The 14,646-nt window shown below is 41.9% G+C and overlaps 1 protein-coding gene across 2 annotated transcripts in view; it reads right to left on the reverse strand.

Moving 5' to 3' along the window:
- The window catches only part of LOC124237075 (LIM and calponin homology domains-containing protein 1-like), a 309,151-nt gene that overhangs the window by 98,632 nt on the left and 195,873 nt on the right, over positions 1 to 14,646 (reverse strand). The window lies entirely within an intron of this gene.

Below are 14,646 nucleotides of genomic sequence, written 5' to 3' on the forward strand. Positions count from 1 at the left end.
ATCAGTTAGTGAAAACTACAGGAAAGGGAAGACAAAGGCTGATCAATGTGAATCCATCCAAATGCCATAAGAAAGATGTTACAAAAGTCTGAAATGATGGTGGTGGTGGCAACTAAATCTTATATTCACTCAAGTACAATTCAACCAAGCAAATAGAAAGCAGAATATTCCCCAGTCACCCAGTATGTAGGCAGGATTCTAAGATGACTCCCAAGAATCCCACCCCACCTCCAGTGTAGACACCCTGTATAATCTGCTCCCCTTGAGTGAGAGTGAAACCTGTGAATGTGATAGGATATCACTCTGTGATTTTGTCACTAACCAGTTGGCTTTGAGGGAATCAAAAGAAAGACTGGGCCTGACCTCATCAGGAGAGTTTTTAAAAGAAGGTGAAGTCAGAGTTCCTGATGGCCATGAATTCTATAGCTACAAGGAGATGCAGTCAGTCAACAACCATGTGACTTGGAAGAGGCTTGGAGGAAGCTCAAACAGAGCCTCAACCCCCACCAACACCTTGACTTCAGCCCTGTGAGACCCTACAGAGAACTCAGTCATGCCATGTCTGGACTCTGATCTATAGAAACTAGGGTTATTAACTGGGTGTTGACTTATGACACTAAATTTATAGTAATTTTTTATGCGGCAATAAAAAATTAATATACCCAAGCTCAAAACAACAAGAGCAATAGCAATAAATTTTGATGTAGTCCTTATTATATGTCAAGAATTCTTCCGAGAGCTTTACATATATTAACTCATGTAATCCCTGCACAATCTTACGAGGTAGGTACTACTATTATCCTCATGTCAGAGATGAGCATCTGAGGCACAGAACAATTAAGCATCTTTTTTTTTAAAGATTGGCACCTGAGCTAACAACTGTTACCAATCTTCTTCTTTTTGTCTTCTCCCCAAAGCCCCCAAGTACATGGTTGTATAGTCTAGTTGTGAGTGCCTCTGGTTGTGCTATGTGAGACGTGGCCTCAGCATGGCCTGACGAGCGGTGCCATGTCTGAGCCTGGGATCCGAACTGGCGAAACCCTGAGCCTCTGAAGCGGAGCGCGCAAGAACTTAACCACTCGGCGGCGGGGCCGGTCCCCAGAACAATTAAGCATCTTGCTCAAGGTAACACAGTCAGCAAAGGATGGAGGTGCAAAACAACATGGCATATGTGAGGAACTCAAGCATCAAATCTAAGGTCAGCACCAAAAGAAGACGATGCTATGGAGTCAGGGGCTGATCACAGAGGGCCTTGAAGGCCATGGAAGGCAGGCCATGAAAGTCACAGAGGGGCTGTCATCTGAGAAATGACGCCCACTCTGAAGGAGAGTAGATTGCTGGGGGTAGAAGTAGATTGTTGGGCAGAGGTGGACAGTGTGCAGGAAGGACGTAAGAAGAACAAGAAAGGAGACAGGGAAACCAAGGAGGAGATATTATGACCTCACTTTTCCCCCTTACTAGCGGGTGGCCCAACCTAGAAAGTTTTCTTTCCTGTGTCTTTCCTGTATCCCTGATTTTTTCAGTGGGTAAGATGTGCCATCATTCACAAGACCTGCGTCATCAACAAGACCTCTTGTTGACTGACAATGAGCTGGTCATAGTCTGAAGTCACCCTCGTCAATCTCTCCTGCAACTACTTTGCATGTTTTTAAATTATCAAATTTCTCCTTGGAGTTTTTATATTTTCCCTCCAACCTGCAGAGTTTTACAGTTTTCTGCTTTCTCGGCAACACATTTTTCATCAATAACTTTGTCCAAGGGGAAAAAGAAAAGGAAAGCAAGGGAAGAAAAAAGGGGTGAAAATATATTGAGTTCTTTTGACAGGACCCAGATTTTCTGCTTGCATGTTGATCATCCTGTTACTAAATTTAAATATAATATCTTTCCTTTTAAAAAGTTATTTTTGTCCCAACATTTCAGTTGTTTGAAATAGATGTTTTAGATTCATTTCCAATCCTTTTTTCACTTAATTTTTTTTTTTTTAAAGATTTTATTTTTTCCTTTTTCTCCCCAAAGCCCCCCGGTACACAGTTGTGTATTCTTCGTTGTGGGTTCTTCTAGTTGTGGCATGTGGGACGCTGCCTCAGCGTGGTCTGATGAGCAGTACCATGTCCGCGCCCAGGATTCGAACTAACGAAACACTGGGCCGCCTGCAGCGGAGCGCGCGAACTTAACCACTCGGCCACGGGGCCAGCCCCTTTTTTCACTTAATTTTATCACTCAAACATATCTATTTAACACTGAACTTAGCTATGCCAATCATGGTGGTCCTACTAGCTTCCAGATCTATTCTAGCCTCACAAAACTTGTCTTAGTACCCAGGCCTCAAAATCAGGCCACACCACTTCCCAGAGACAGCAACACCAAGGGCCCCTTCTCCTTGGAACTTCGCTTTCCTTCCTGTCAGTGGAAGAAGCAGTCCTAATGTGAGGAGCACATATGGGTGTTTGTTTGGTTTGTTTACATACAAATAATTGGTTAGAAAAAAGTAGAGAAGAAAGGAAAGAACAAAAGTCAGTACCTAATTTATTACTATTAGCATATTTATGAGTGCATATTGAAATAAAAATTGCTACAGTAAGGTTTTGCTGGGAAAATATATTGCCAATATGAGAATCAACTTAAAGCTACTACTGAATTCTTTTTAAAAAAGTTTTGTTTTTTTTAACTTTACTATTCTTAAATCAAGAAAGTAGGTTAAAGATCATTGAAGGCTTTAGATATCAGAAGACTATTTTGGTGAATTATGTGGGATGTTTTGAAATATACACTAAACATTCGTAGCTTACATTCATGGAGCATTCACCACGTGCCTGGTCTGTTCTAAGCATGTACATAAGCGATCTCTTTTATTCTCAAAACAGCCATAGGCAGCAAGTACTGTTATTGCCTCCACTTTCAGATGAGCAGTTGAGGCACAGAGAGGTTAGGTTCCAAACTCAGTCACCCAGCTACAAGTCTGCTTCCCAATTAACTCCACACAGCAGGAGGAAAAGAGGTTTCTCCAGGTGTGAAAGATCTAGGTCTGAAAGGAGCCAATTCCTTTCCCACCTCTCCAAGTTTCTACCTGTCTTATTCCTATTCTGCCTTCCTGAAATCTCACTTTTAATTCTTTTTTTTCTTGCCTTTTCTCTTTCTTTGTGATTTTTTCCTTCTTTCCTTCCTTCCTCCCACCAGCACACAAATAGACATACACACATACCCTCTGTGATTACTCGTCTCTGAGACTCTCAGAGGCACCACTGGCTCTAGCCCTTGATCAGTCTTGAAGGCAACACATTCAAAAAAGTGTGCATCCCTCACCTGCAATTCCATATTTGGGGAATAGTAAACAAGCCTTTAAACTCGTTAATAAGGCAACCCCAAACCAAAGACAGCAACTAGTACAGATGTCCAGGTGAGCCTTTTCTAGGGCATGCGACCATCTTTCCAGTCGGCCTGTGAGCTCTGAGGGCTTCCTGCCCAGAGGAAAGCAAAGGATGGGTCCTGGCACTCTCCAGGAATCACTTGGGACCACAGTAAAAGAACCGGTCCTGTGACCACCATGTAGTCCCATAAGAGGCGCGTGACCCAGATTCTCAAGAAAGGCCAGGAGGTGCTCTTCTCGTTTGCATTCGCAGATGTGCCCTTGAGCACGACACTATAATCAGCACACAGACTGCAAACACAAAAGAGTTGTGTTGCCACCAGGCTGAACCACTTGGGCTGGGAGATTTAAATAACTGCAGGTCTCCTTCCAGCTCCTTGTTGCAACCTAATGATGCTGGAGGGGAGCCAGACCCCAGTCAGGAGAAAAGCCAGAAGGAAGAAGCCCCCAGCCAAGAGCTAACAGTAGGTAGAGTGAGGGAAGGCCTGTGCCTTTAATTACATAAAATGCATCCTGCAAGTTCCCATCTGCCTGACTCTTCTTGCTGAGATTTCTGCATATTTATAATTCCAAGCAAAACTCTCATCTTAGTGTTTTAACTTCAGAAGCCAAGCAGCGTCTCAGTCCCGAGGAGAAGATGTGGGAGACACTGATTTACAACAGTGACCATTATATTTAGTTCTAACTAACGTAGTATTACAAACCCATTAAGACTTAGAAAGAGTTCAAAAGAAGTTTTTAAAGGGCTCTTCAAAAAAGTCAATGTCAGGAAAAAACAAAAATTGGACATTAAAGAGACATGATGACCAAATGCAATGTATGACCTTTGATTGGATCCTAGATGTTGGATGATAACACTGAATGAGTGTTAATTTTCTTAGATAGGATGACGATGATATTGCGATTATATGAGAGAATGCTTTTATTTTTAAGTGAACGTATGAATTATTTAGGGACAAGTTATCATAATGTCTGTAACATATTTTCACATTGTTCAGGAAAAAAAATTGTGTGTGTATATGTGCATGCATGTGCGAGAGAGAGAATGTCTGCCGGTTGTGGAGAGAGAGACAAAACAAATATGGGAAAATATTAACAACTAGTGAATCCAGTTGGCAAACTTGTTCTATAAAGAGACAGATAGTAAATACAGCCTTGTGGGCCTAAGGTGGTCTCTGTCAAAATGACTCAACTCTGTCATTGTAGCCAAACAGTACCTAATGAATGGGAGTGTCTGTCTTCCTACACACTTTCTTTACAAAGCAGGCATTGGGTTGGCTTTGGCCCACAGGCTGTAGTCTGCCACTCCTGTTCTAAGTGAAGGGCATTCAGGTATTCACTACGCCATTCTTTGCACTTTTCTGTACATTTAAAATTTTTCCCAAAAAAGTTTGGAGAAAAGGTTTCTAAATTTGTAAAACTGTATTCAACTACATAGGGTTGTCACTTCACTGGCAAAACCAATTTCATAGAATACAGGGAAAAAATAACCATCACCTTAGAGACAACTATTGCAAAGCCACTGAAGTGAATGCTCAAGTGCTACTGATGGAAAGTTACCATTTCTGCCAAACTGGAAAGTACTGTAACGTGAGTCTCCATTCAACACAGATGCATAACATAAAGTTCCTCAAAGAGTCCATTTTGTGCTAGACTAATATTAATATATACATTTACACTGCTTTTTTTTTTTTGTAACTACCATGCATTAACTCCTCCTTGTTCTTGGCTCCATGGTTTCCCATTTCGTTAATTTGTGGGCCTGCCCTGAGTATGAAAACATTCCGCAGGGGCCCCGATTGGGGCCCGAGCTTTCCGGCCTTGCCCAGGCCTCTTCTCTGAAGAAGGCCTTATACTTTGCTCCCTTCCCTTCTCACTTCAAAGGCAAGATGAAAGGATGGTCCAGGACGATCTCCACCTCCACAATGTAGCAGTGTTCCGGCACATAGTAGGTACTCATTGAATATTTAAAACAAGTACTATATTGTAGGTACTTACAACAATGACAAAAACAACAAAATTGCCTATCCTCATGGAGCTGACATTCTAGTAGATGAAATAATGACTTACAACAAAAGTATCTTATCTGCGGATTAATTTTCATTATCCATCAAATTAGCTAGATTTGTTCAAGATATACATAAACAGAGCTCTGACTTCAAATAAGACAATGGAAATGAGAGAAGAACAAATGTATCAAGGAACATAGCATAATAGCCTTCGAGGCAGAAGGACTCCAGTCAGAATCCTAGCCTCATCATTTATTCGCTATGTGGCCTTGGGCATAGCTCCTAACGCTTCTGATCGTTGAATTTCTAATTTGTAAGCTGGGGGAATGCCATCAACCTTACAGGGATGTCAGAATTACAGAAAATATATGTTAAGCACATTCAGCCCAGTGTCTGGCACCTTCTGAGCACTCATTATATAGAACTTATTATTATGATATTCTTGTCAACTCAGGTCAAGGGACCAGAAAAGGTGAGATACAGAACAGTTTACCCATCCGTGAAAAACAGACACAGTGTATATTTAGAGCCCTTGCCAGTTACATGGGAGACGGTAAAAAAAACCAAAGTGGTTCCTGCTCTTGTTGTTTAGTTACTGTTATTAACTGGCAACTTGGCACTTTTATACAGGCAGCCTCAAACTTAGGCACAAGCTATGTAGCAAAAGTTCCTTTATGAGATAGCTGCTCATAAGTCATCATTTGTAATTATCCCACAGAAATAATCCTTGTGTGATGGTTCCCAGTTCAGGTCAGAAAAGCCTACTTAATCCAAAATGTACCTGAAGGAGACTACTGATTATATATCGAACCTAACCACAGAGCTAAAAACATTTCAGTGGGAAACATTCACAAATGTCAGGCAAAAGTCCCTCTTGGCTGTAGTCTGATCCAGGATTTCAGAGGCCATAGAGTAGGCTTCCTTAGCCCAAGGCAGTACCATGGGAGGGAGGGGCAGGAGTGAGAGGGGAGAAGGGTGGGCCAGCAGCTCATTCCAGTGTAGCCCCCTGAGGCACACCACAGCCTCACGCAGGCCCTTCTCTCCTTCTAGTCTTCAGAAGGCAAGCAAGGGCCTACCGGCTACCTTTTCCTTTCTCTAGCTGTCATGTCCAACTGGAAAGGGGTTTTTCTCTTCCCTTGATCCACTGCGGAGCAGCGTGCAACTTTCTCTGAGGAGGGCATCCAGCGTTTACTGGTTCTCTAGGGAAACCAGACAGGTACTGAGAAGCCCTCTCCCTCTGACCAGTCTCCTTGGCTGTATTTCCTTTCCAGCCAGGAGGCAAAGGGAAACATGATGGTGGATTTGGAGTTCACAGAAGAGGAAAGTAATGCTCATCTTCACTTGAAAGTAATGGGTTTCAAGTGAACCACACACTGCCAGGTATTTACAATATAATATATAGAAAGCATGCACACAACTTTCAGTTTCTACAAATTAAAAGACTAGGTGGAAATATCAAGATGTAAACTAGAATTACCTCTGGTGAATTTATTAATTTAATACATTTTCTAACATAAATATTTGCCTTAAAATCTTAATAAGGAATCATGCTATCTCAGAAAGATTTGCAAGGATATGAGAGAAGACCCAGGTCTGCTTGGAAAATCAATAGCTAACACTAATGCTACTTTTCTGTCCTACCTATAAGGCTTTTTTTTTTTTAATACGGTTTTTGTTAGCTTTTCTATATTTGAATCAAACTCCCTTTAACAGAAATGCATTTATGAAATTTTGAATTTAAGGAATACATTGCCAAAATTTCTCCAGGAACTTACCCCACAATTACTAGAATTTGGGGATTTCCTGTACCTGCCCTGTGTTCACGGCTGCTGTCCCAGCCTGTACGGGTTCCAGCCAAGCTCAGGGAACTGGCCGATGCCCAGCAACGATCAGCTCTCGCCAGACTTGCAATGCATTTATATTTGCCGGGAGCACTTAATGAGAATACCAGGCCTTCCATTGAGAGGAAAGAGCAGCCTATTCTGCCTGGGGGAGTTCTGGGGAGGTTTGACCCAGAAAGAGGCAGCTGGGTGGCTGCTTGAAGAAGAAGAAAGAAGTTTACAGATGGGAAATGAGGAGAAGCACAGCAGGTTGCACAGAGGGAATGAAAGGCTGAGGAGGGCAAGAACGTTACAAAAAAGTAAGCTTGAGGAGTTGTGAGAGGCCTCCCTAGCATCTGGACTATTCTCTAGGCAGTGGGGAATCAAGGCCAGTTGATGAGGACAGAAGGAATCCTGGGATTTGACCTTTATTTTAGGAGAATATGTAGTGTGGCAGTGGGAGAGATCCACCGAGTAGAGGAGAGGGGTCATTTAGGAGATTACTACAAGAGCTCAGGGAGAGATGTGGAAAGCGTGAACTCACCCAGAAGCAGTAAGAGCTGAAAAAAGGGAGAGGCTGCAAGCACTCCTCATTGGCTTGGCCGTTGGGCGGATTTGGGAGTAGATGACGAAGGAAAGGAGGGGTTTGTGGTGATGCTGAGGTTCTTAGCCATCGAGATCATCTTAAGGAATGGAGGAAGGGGAGATTTGTGAGGAATGGAAATATTAAGTTTGGAACCGTCTATATTCAAAGAGCCACAGCTCATCGGGAGCTTATCTTTGGGTCTGGAGCTCAGAAGTGAGGCCCGGGCAGAATACGCAGGTTTGGAAGACAGCAGGATGTGCATAAAGCAGAAGTAGGGGAGAGTATGATATTGCCCAGGATAGTTTAGACAGAACAAGTGAGTCTAAAACAGTACCGTCAAGAACGCCTACATTCAAAGGATGGTGAGAGGAGGGGAGCTACTTGTGCCTGAGGAGAAGCAAATGAGAGCAGAAGGAGAACCAGACAAGACTTCCAGGGAAGCCAAATGAGAGCACTGTTCAGGGAGCACCATGTGTCCAGCGCCAGATGCTGCAACATCACATCTAGGATCTCAGCTCTTCCACTTACTGGCTGACTAACCTTGAGCAAGTTGCTTACGTGGTGTCTGCCTCAGTTTTCTGTTCTAAAAGCCCAAATCTTTATAATGGCCTACAAGGCCCCGCAAGATCTGCTGCCCACTACCTCTGACTCCATCTCCATCACTCCCTCTCCTTGCAGCCAGGCACAACTCCTTTCTGGTCCTCAACTATGCCAGGTAGGTCCCTGGCAGGGCCTGTGCACTGCTGTTTTCTTACCCAGATGTTACCTAGATATTATCTAGAACAATCTCTGGCATGTAATAAGTAAACATTCAATAAATATGCCATGGAATGGATGAATGAGTGAATGACCTTAAAAATGAGGATATTCATAATATCACAGGGCTATCACATGGGGTTAAGTATAAAAATATATATAAAGTGCTTAGAATAGAACAGTCTTTGGCATAATGAACGTTTTCCATTATGATACTTATTTCTATTAGGATGAAAATTATTAAGTCATCAACGAATGGATTTTCTGATTAGAAGGATACTACTGACTTGTGGGAGAATTTCAGTGGAATGACAGAGTAAAAACCAGATTGTAGAAAGTTAAGAAGTCAGTGTAGAATAAAAACAATGGATAAGAGACACTTTTGGGAAGTTCAGCAGAGAAGAGATTATGAGACAAGGTGTGATGGGTCAGAGGAAGGCTGCAGGTGAGGAGAAACAGTGCCCTGCTTGTTCTGGAGCCCCCAGCCCCTCCCAGACCACTGATGTTATCACCCTCGTGAGCAATCCTCATTTCATTTGAGGTTTGAGCCATCAGTTCTTCACCATGATGATGTTCCATCCTACTCATTATTTCTGTCACGATCATGGAGGACTCTGGCACCAGGCTCATCACTTAATACAGTCAACATCCTAGGTGACTTTGAATTCTACATGGGTAACCAGTTCAACAACCTGGCTTTACACTTCTTTGACGGCTTCAATTCCAATAATTTTTATTTAGACATTCCACTTCAGGATCATACTCATCACCCACACCTGCCCTGTGGAATCTGTGGCCTTTGTCTCTCTCCTCCCAGGTTTCTCATTCCTTCTCTCCCATAACACCTGCTCTTTCATTTTCAGACTCTGTCCTTTTCTCTCAGTCCATTTCCCTCTCCCCTCATTGCCTTATTTCCTTTAGGATCCAGTGTAGTCCAATGTGACTATGCAACTACTACACTGCCTGCATCTTCAACATCCCCACCTCTCTGTCTTTCTAATGGGGAGCAGGGACTAGGAAAAGGAAAATAGCACAGGTGGAACAGTTAGCCTTGGAAATGACCCTGGAGGCTAACCCAACTATCTCTTGTCTCTACTTGAGGAGGGATCAGGTATGCCCAATCCTCATGTTTCTACATGGAGGAAGAATGCTCCTGGCCCCTCACTCTTCCTCCCCTAGGTTGGTTTGCGAGAAGGAATGGGGCATGCTCAGCTCAGCCAACTGGATTTCCTCTCCATGGAAGATAGCTGGTCTGTAGGACACATGCATCCTGTCTGTCTCTACCATGAGTTAAGGGGCCTCTCTCTGTGGGGGAGGCCTGAGGTTATCCAGCTGTGCCAGGAATGGGTGGATAAATTTGTTTAATTCAGGAGTGAGGATTAGCAAAGCCACTTGGCTGCAGCTCTAAACCCATGCTCTCCTATTTGTTTCATGAGAAGTAAAGCTGATATTTTGATCTCTATCTAACTCCTGTGTTTACGTCTCAGCTGGGAAAGGAAGAGCAGAGTATTATTTACTGATTATCCTAAATCTCTAACACTCTGCTCCTGATGCTACTGGAAATATTCATGCTGTTATTAGGTCTGGAACTGCTACAAATTTATAAGCTCCCACCTCAGTGGGCCCCTTGGATCCACTCGGCAATCCTTCTGGGAATCCCTGGTCAGCCCCTCTCCCAATCCTTGCAGAAGTCTTTACCAGCCTCCTCTGCCGTGCCTTTACCTTCTTCTCCATCAATAGATAGACGGCATTAGCCCCCAAGAGTTAAGTCCCTTCACTTCACCCACCCCAAGTTCCACACCTAAAAACTTTTTTTAAAAAAAGGAATGAAAGTTGGATATTTTAAGGCATTTGAAAACAACTTGTTAACATTTTTTCAGCAATGGGAGAAAAATGTGAGTCTGCATCAGAATGAAAATCAAACAGCCAGAGGTTACGCTATATTAATTTTTGTTCAATTTTTTAATTTATTCAAAAATATTTATCGCATACTTATTGTATGAAAGTCAATGTGCTAAGTGCTTTGGGCAGGAAGGGGTCATGGTGAGAGTTGAGACTCTGATTTGCAAGTGAGAACCGCAGAAGGAAATAGGCATATATTGGATTACAGAGCGCAGGACAACCCAGCCACAGGGGGGTGGGGATGCAGCTGACCCTTTGAAACAACTGGAAACCAGGGTCTTTGGTATCTGGAACCTGGAATTGCTTCACTTCTTGTCTGCTCGCGCTGCATGCTGGCTTATTTGCTTTTGCTGCATGCAGGTTTCCTCCACATGGATCCCCCAGCTCCCAAGTTTCATACATGAAGCTTGTCACCCCCTGAAAGGACTAACTCTCTTCTTCACTCACAATTCAAAAAAATCCCAGGAAAAGGAAGGGACCCTTATTGGCCTGCCTAGGGTGAGGGTGTCTCCCACAGTGACTAATGGGATGGGGTACAAGACATCATGAATCATTTTACTTAATGGGGGGGGCAGAGTAGGGGTCAGAACAGCTTCCAAAACAAGGAGAATGCGATTCCCTAGGAAGGGGGCCCAGGGCAGACAAAACTAGCAACATTGGCTTCCTTCACAAAAGTGGGCCAGATGTGGCTTTTTCTCTCAAACTCCTTATACAGTAGAATACAGAATTACTACTACCATTTTTAGCATTCTAAATATAAGTGATCCAATTTAATTTTCCTTTAAAGGTGTTCTTTTGAAAGACTCTACATATTTAGCTGTAATGCTGCCTCAGTTTCTCAAAGTTAACAGGACTGATGCCAAAGAGGACTAACCACAAAATGAAGCAAGCATAATTACTTAACTAACTCTCTTGGAAGAGCTTTTTCAAGCACAATTCATCGCCAATACAGAAGTCAGCGCCTAGCTTTTCTTCTCTCAGGGGATTATTGAAATAGAGTGCTCACCCCCCAAAGCACCAGCACTTTGATTTCTCTCTCTTTCTGGATTCCAGATTCATGACCATCTACAGCTTCTCCTCTCAGGGACTCGACATTCAAGCCTACTTGAGGGTCAATACAACAGTGCTCTCTCAGGAGAACGGGCATTCCAGCCTATTGGGAAAACTGTCTAGATTCTAAGGCCTCTATCCCTCCAAAAAAAATTACCATACTATTCCCCAAACTACTCAGACTAACCCTAAAACTCAACATAAATGCTATTATGTTATGTTGCCAGACTGTTTTCCAGCATAAGTCACTATTTGCATTTTGCGAATTGAATGAAAAATAGCTTTTAGTTATGTTAGAATAAAACTGCTTAAACCATCTATCATGTGTCACTAAACAATGCTCATATATTTCACATTAATATATACCGTTAGCATTTCTCAGAGCAGTGACAGTCAAACTATGGTCCATGCACTCCTATGGGTTTGGTACTGGTCCATGATGCGATAAACACAGAATTAAAAATGAGTATTTAGAGACTGTTATAACAATTTGGTATTCTAACCACATCCAAGTGTGTAATCAATGGACGCATCTCATTGAACAGGGACTACACCATTTGGATGTTGTCCAACCTGCATATTGTATGAACTGTGTAGTTAATTGCACTAAAATCACATAGCCCAAATTGAATTAGAAAGTAAAAAAACAAAAACAACAACAAAATGCAAATCAAAACTACAATGAGACACCATTTTATACCAAGTAGAATGGCTATTTGAGAGAAAAAACATGAAAAATACCAATTTTGGCAAGGATGTGGAGAAACTAGAACCCTTGAGCATTGCTGGTGGGAATCTTAAATGGTTTAGCTTCTGTGGAAAAGAGTTTGGCAGTTCCTCAAAAAGCGAAACACAGAATTACAATATGATCTAGCAATTCTACTTCTAAGTATATACCCCAAAGAACTGAGAGCAGGAACTCAAAGAGATACTTATACACCAACGTTCATACTCCCAACAGCCAAAAGGTGGAAACAAACCAAACCATCTATCATCAACACATGAATGATACAGAAAATGTGGACTATCCATACAAATGGAATATTATTCAACCTTAAAAAGGAGGGAATTCTGACATGTGCTGCAGTGTGGATGAACCTTGAAGACACTGCTAAATGAAATAAGCCAGACATAAAAGGACAAATACTGTATGATTCCACTTATATGAGGTACTTAGAATAGGCAAGTAGAGACAGAAAGCAGGACGGAGGTTTTCTAGGGACACGGGGTTCTGAGGAAGGGGGAGTTACTATGTATTGGGTACAGAATTTCATTTCGGGATGATGAAAAAGTCCTGAGAATGGATAGGGATGATGATTGCAACAACATTGTTAATGTACTTAACGCCACTGAATTGTACATCTATAAATGGTTAAAATAGTAAATTTTATATTTTTTATGTTTTACCATAATAAAAGTGCAAACCAAACCAACAACAATCAAACTTGTTCTTCATCACCCTACTTTAAGAATCCTTGTTCTAGAGTATATGTCTTAGGGGGCTCTGGATCAAATACAATTTGAAAAAAGCTGCATAACATACCCTGTACTTAGAGTTCACAATGGCTAGACTAACAGTTCTGAGAAATTCCTTACTAGGAAACTCTTCATTTTAACTCAGCATTTCCCAAACTTACCGGACTTCAGAATCCTTTTTCCATCATACACCTTTTAATATCTCACGAAACAATTTAAGAAAGGCTGAGCCAGATCAACTACTGAAACACGGTTTATACTCTCACATCGTACACTAATAGGAGGGAAATAGTCGTCACACTTAGGTTGTGGCCCATAACCTGCAACTGTCAACCTTTGGTTACAACCTCCAATAGGTTCCTACACTGGCAGTGCCAACCCCGAAGCCATGCCAGGCTAACCAGAGTCAAACAGCCAGACTCTGGTTCATCTCTGCATCCTTCAAGCTTCACAAGAAGGTACACTTCACCCTTGTCTTTATAGGGCTGCAAGTTAAAACGATGATTTACTAGTTAGGGGTGACCTCAGGAACAAAGTACTTCATAGTTTAGGTCAGACATGTGGATGACATTAGAAAAAGAAACAGGCTTTTAGAAGGCAAATAAGTGTGCAAAGCAGGAGCCATACGATAGATCTAAATACCATTACCCCTATCATATTTTAGAGGTCACAACCTCTCTACCGAGAAGGTGAAAAAGCCAGCAAGAAAGGAAATACCACAAAGTAAAAAACCAAAATCAACCTTCGCACTCAACATAGACCATGGCCTGAAGTAAGTTTAGTATTTAACATTTTTGGCTGGAGAAAAGTTCACTTAAAATGCTGCTGATATTAAAACGTATGTGAAAAGGAAGACGAGGTATGTGGAGCAGGAATTCGAAGCAAAAATGAGAAATCTGGTGAAAACATCACCACCACTCCTTTCATTCTTTCAAGTTTATCAGGTTCTTAACCCAAGTCAGGGCCGCCTTCACTATTCCAAATTTTTTCTATGTAATTCGAAAAAGGTGTGGAGAAAAGATTGTCTTCAAATAACTCTAGATTCTCGACTTTGTAATCATGCACAAGTGGAAACCACATTTCATCTTCAAGGAACATTTTTTTAAAAGTATATTCAAAATAATAAATTTTCCATGGATACCGGTTTCCTCTTTCCAAGTTAGCATTTGGCCTAATTTATACAATAAATCTAATGGGCAAGTGAGCTCTCACGAATAGCACCTAGCACATTCTTGGCATCTAAAAAGAGTTAACACATTGCATATGCTGTTCATGTTCACAAAACAAGATATCAAGGAAAAAAAAACCACTGAGGGGGAGGTGAAGGCAGGGAGCATGGGAATGTAGAGGGCCACCAATGTGGCTGTGAAAGATCTTCTCCTGCCCACTTGGGGTTTTGAAGGTGTATCCATGGGGCTGGAACCAAAGGGCACAAATACTGAGACCCTATAAGGTGTTTTGGGCTTTGTTATTTCTACCACATTTAATTCTAGCAACCTAGCTCTAAGTGTGCCCACCTTAACAGAGGTGAAGAAAGATGATGTTTAAAATAAGTTTACTTAAGTTACGATTTAATGAGTAGAATTTCAGTTTGGGATGATGACAAAGTTCTGGAGATGGATCGTGGTGATGGTTGCACAGTAATGTCTCACGAAGATTTAATTTAATGTAATTGAATTG

This window comes from Equus quagga, chromosome 3, assembly GCF_021613505.1.
Source record: "Equus quagga isolate Etosha38 chromosome 3, UCLA_HA_Equagga_1.0, whole genome shotgun sequence".
Classification (NCBI taxonomy): Eukaryota; Metazoa; Chordata; class Mammalia; order Perissodactyla; family Equidae; genus Equus; species Equus quagga.